The following is a 5,284-nucleotide window of genomic DNA, read 5'->3' as shown; positions in this document are numbered from 1 at the left end:
GAAAGAAATAACGTGAAATGCTTCATTACAACACAAAATGGATGATTTTACCAGCCTACTGAGACATATTCCCCAACATCATAGTTTAGGAACTGCAGGTAGAAAATATCCCAGAGCAGAATTTGCTCTGTTTATTCTATAAACATTAATTTGCTTCTTGATAGTTCAAAGTAAAAACCAGAATTATAAATGAACTCAGAGACGAGAAAACTTGCAACTACAAAATGAGAAATTCAATTCAAGGTTACAGAAGATAAACATTTTTTCTACTAATTCAAAAGTGACGTATTATGCATTTCTTCCCCGTCACTACTACTCTAGCTTGTACATTTCATTTCATGTTGAGTTTTGCTCTTGACAATCTGGAGGGTAAAAAATATTTCTTTTCTAGTGGCTGCTATTTTTTTTTAATTTCTAAACATATTATTACAAACATGAAAGCATTCAACCCTTTTTCCAAGACAGAGGTCAACTTTCATTCTACTCTGCCTCTTACCAAAACTGACTTACAAAGGAAAGATCAGATAGCTCAGGAAATTGGTAATGAGATACAGTGGTTTTCATCTCTAGGTCACTAATTTTAAATTGACTGAGGTCAACAGTAATCAAAAGTCATTAGCATTTAATGATCATTCAGTGCCCTATGAGAAAGAAGCTAGTGATATTAGTCCACTTCAGAAAAGCCACCACTACAATTAGTACTCACACACTGCCTATTTCAAGGGAAGAGATCAGGATCAGATGACTACAGACAGAACTTCCTATCTTAGAGACAGATCTTGCCTGTATAGACAAACCTTTATACCAATTTTAACTTGGCTCAGAAACTATTCTTTTTAAACTGCATAGTTAAATTAATATAGGCTCTGACAAAGGGCAGGTTGGAAGGTGACTGTCCTGCTCCTTTACATCATCAGTTCCTGAATGTCTTTGTCCCCCTACACATAGTAAGTCTGCAAAATGGAAATGCTAAGACAGATAAAGAGAAGACATCTTCACAGTGAGTCCTCGCTTGTGAAAACTGATGGCACTAGAAGAGCAACTACCTCATGAGTACACATAAAGTGACTGCATTACAGTTGATTATGTTTGCATACAATTGAAGGACTACATTTTTAATGTTCAGATAATGTACTTTCACCACATCAAACCATGGCGTTGAAGTACCCTGTGGGACAAGAGGGGCAGAGAATACTGCTATGACCCACACCATACCTGTTCTGTGGCCTGTAGACTTCAGTCTCCTGGGACTGCCATGCTACCAGTCCCTTTCAACAAGGTTAAGAGAAAACAGAGGGGACTTTTTAAGAGCTTGGTTAGGTGCTGTAATGTGAACGTCCATAGGGTCTGTCATGGGAAAACTACATCACGCCAATCCATAGTTTCCTAAACATGTGGCTTAGAAACCCAAAGCAGATCAGTGACTTCGCACATTTGTGTTTGCAGCAGAACAAAAAACCTGGAACAATTCAGTATTTTCAGTGAGGAAAAACTGGTAGAGCTTCTTGTTCCCACTGTGTTTTAGATGACAAAAGAGAAAGATTACACCAGCTACTGAAAGAGGAACAGGTCAGGCCATTGGCAAAACAAGCATTTGACAAGAAATGCATTCTCAAATACGGTGGCTCTGACTTCTCAAAAGTGAAAATCAAAACCCATGAATAACAAATCTTGCAATAGTTTTACAACTGTTTAATAATCCCAGTTTTTAGATATGAGAGTGTGATTGCCTCTAACCTAAGCTGCACCCAAGTAGTTGAGGAATCTTCCTTTGCCACAGGATAAAAGCTGAGAATCTTGTTACTTGCCCTTAAATTTGTTTCCAGACTCTAGCAGCACACATGGCTTCTGTTTGAATGGTCGTTTCACCAGGATAAAGATGTTGCCAAATTTTTATCTAATCAACTATTTTAGAAAATTAGATTTACCTTCCTTAGTTGCAAATATTTCAGTCACACTTGCCTATTGGATCAGTCACACTTTCGATTAATTTCTACTTCTCTTTACAAGTGAATGGCAGCTACTTTGCAGTAATGGATTTTCAAGACATACATATACACCTCAATTTCTGGTTTCAGAATATACTTTAAAGCATTAAGACATATTTGTCTAGCAATGTTACGATGTGTCTTCTCCTGCTCAGCAACTCTGTTTCAGAGACCCTAGGACATGTCAGAACTTCAGTAGAGAAAAATTAAAAAATCAAACATAAGAGCATAATAAAGGAGCTGTGCAAGTCAAAGATACATGTGCATTAGCTTTATATATTACAAAGTTTTACACAGCATGAAAGCCTTTAATTTTTCTTGGTGTACATGCAGTAGTATCACCTACTTCACATACTGAAGACAAAAATCAAATAGCACTAAGAAATGCACTAAGTGCACTTCAACACCTAGGTGCACTTTGTACATGTTTAAGTGCACTATATTACCCTAACAACATCTGGTATTCCTTTCAGCTATGTTCCTCAACAGAAACTGAGAAAGCTGTCTAACAGGGCAGAGAGTTCTTTCACCACCGAGTTGAACCGTATGCTGCTGCTCCACAGGAACGCCAACTACTGCAACAGAGGGACAATTAAATGCACTGCATACATTTCTCCCTAGTGTTAAAGAGGATGTCTTGCATTTTCCTCACCTGTAAAGTGGGCAAGGTAACACACCGTAAGTAGCATGTGGCATATTATGGATTAGATTTTAAAGAGACTTTGTTCTATCAAGTATTGCAAGTTTACATATAAATTCTCACACCTATAACGCTCACGCAAACACACTACCTGACTGAAGAGTTGTTTTCTTTTTATATTCTCAGAAAACCCTTGCAACCAAGCATGCTTTGAGCAAACAGGGAAGCAGCAAAGCTGTAATTCCAGAGAATGTAGGTTTTTGAAGAAAACTGCTCCTTTAAATTGTTTTTGGTTGTGAAGAAGAGAAACTGCGGCTAGGATGTACACAGAGTGTAACCTGGTACATGAATACCCTGTCATTCAGGTCCGTAGTCAAGTGGTACACTATCCTCTGGTGAACATTTATTCAGGATACCAGGTAACCTCAGCACACAAGTAACAGAGCTGGACAAGATAACTTACAAATCTGTTTTCTGTGATTCTACACCCTACATACATAAGACAGACAGCAGATATTCATAGACCATCAACCAGTTCACCAGTATTTTAAAATGCAAACACTTTCCAGACAGCAGACTCACCTGGTTTACCTTTACTCTAGCTTGCCAAGTTATCAAACTCAGGTAGGGCAACAGGATCAGAAAATAGACAAGTCAAGCCTGGAAGATGCGAGGTTTGCAAATTTGAATGAAGTAACCTTTTACCTAAGCTTTCCCCCCAGTTTTCTGACATAAGTACATAAAATGTGGTTTTGTAATTAAGGAACAGGATTGGAATTCAACTTTATGGCAGATAACAGCACTAAAGACAACTTGCACCACACAAAGCTTTCAGTCGTTTCCTTCCAAGATTCCAATCTCTTATTTCCTTCTTTCGTCTTATCTATCAGTTCTTTAAGATAGAAACTGTTGGTTATCACTTTTTTATATAGTGCCTCACAAAACCGGGCTTCTATGCCAGCTCAGGTATCTAAACTCTTGCTTGTGTAACACAAAACAATAGCCTGCAAGGTTAGAGGAGTTAATAGAGAGAGTATCACAGGAGAACTATCTTGAACTACCAGAGAAAGCTAATGCTGGGCATGAATGATGTTCTGCTGCAAAACCATTGTCATTTGCACAAGTTCACACAATAGACGAAGACATAATGCAGAGCCTATCATCATCAAATCTCTGTTTTAACTGATCCTACTCTAGCACTGAAGCTTTCATCATAAGCCTAACAGCTGTTTTGTAACTTTAGAAAAAGTGTTTGCTCACAAGCTCTAACAAGCAAGTGTTCAAATTGTAAAAATTAGGGCTGCAACTTGCGTCTTTTCCCAGCCTTAAAGGGTAAGCTAAAGGAATTCCATGTTGCTTTTGAAAGGTATTTCCTTCAGGGCAAAGCTGAGGATCACTGGAAGGGAAAGACAAGGCAAGTATTGTGCAGCTTGCTGCAGCATACTTACTGTGGGGGATTTAAAAACAAAAACAAACCACAAAACAACACGTATTGTACTCTACATTCAACTTTGGCAGTCCTGCAGAACTTATTTCAAACTAATAAGGTCCTAAGAGATTTAATTTGCAAAGTTAAATTACCCAAGATACTACGTGTTATGACATGCTATACTTACTTTCTATAGGAAATTGTGAGACTGGTTATTTTCCACCAAAATAGAAGCTATTTTGAGCCTGACTCTAGCATAAAACAGTTAAAAGTAGCACAAATTTTTGTATTGTATACCTAAAACCCAACATAATCTCTCTACAAAATCCTATAAAATAGTAATTAATAAACTTCAATTCAAACTTTTTCTTGCTTCAAGTAAGAACAACCCACTACTCCTATTTTCAAATGCTCCACCACTCAGGGAACACTACATACTTTTGAATTTATAAACTCAACCTGAAGGTGCCCACAGGTCGACTTGAAACACAAATAGGAAAACAGTAAATTGTAAAGGTGTGGGCCCTTAACTGAAGCTACTCAGTCTTCAGACATAGGAACACAGGGAACTCTGACCAACAATGTGGAGAAGAGGAGGTGGTATTTATGCCACATCAGGTGCAATTATTAATTGTTCCTCTAGGAAGTTTTATTCAATTGGTAACTTAAAATACTTCTTCTTTTACAGAAGCATTACTTTAAGCAGAAAAAAAAAGCCAAAACACAACCCCCAACTTTTAGATTTACATAACTTGGAATTTTTACAAGTGAAGGTGCCAGCCTATACACCACCCACCCCAGAGGAGCCCTCTGCCCAGGCAGTCAGGCGAAGTGGTGCTGCCAGGTCCTAAGTTCGCTGCTCCCTACGCTTCATGTTTGATCCCCAACCACTCAACTATTAGAGTGGTTTATTACTGCCGGTTCACTCCTGGTACCATGACGAAGCCAACTTGCTCCTGCATAAAAGGCAGTTGCCCATAGAAGAAAAAAAAACAAAACAAAACAACAAAACCAACCAAAAAAAATTAAACCTCTCGAAACGGCTGCAGATACAAATGACTTTGGATCGGGAAAAGACCGTATTCCAAGGGACTCTTTGTGCCGGGTGAGTCGGGCTCTTGGGGACCTGGCTCCCCACACAAACTCCCCGGGCTCTCTCTTCACAAGTTCCGCGGCATGAGCGGACAGCGCCCGGCGTTGCCGGCGCCCAGGTGCAGACGCTCCACC

Source organism: Mesitornis unicolor, unplaced genomic scaffold (genome assembly GCF_000695765.1).
Source record: "Mesitornis unicolor isolate BGI_N332 unplaced genomic scaffold, ASM69576v1 scaffold8960, whole genome shotgun sequence".
Taxonomy (NCBI): domain Eukaryota; kingdom Metazoa; phylum Chordata; class Aves; order Mesitornithiformes; family Mesitornithidae; genus Mesitornis; species Mesitornis unicolor.
The sequence above is the reverse complement of the archived record's forward strand: the minus strand, read 5'-3'. Positions refer to the sequence as shown.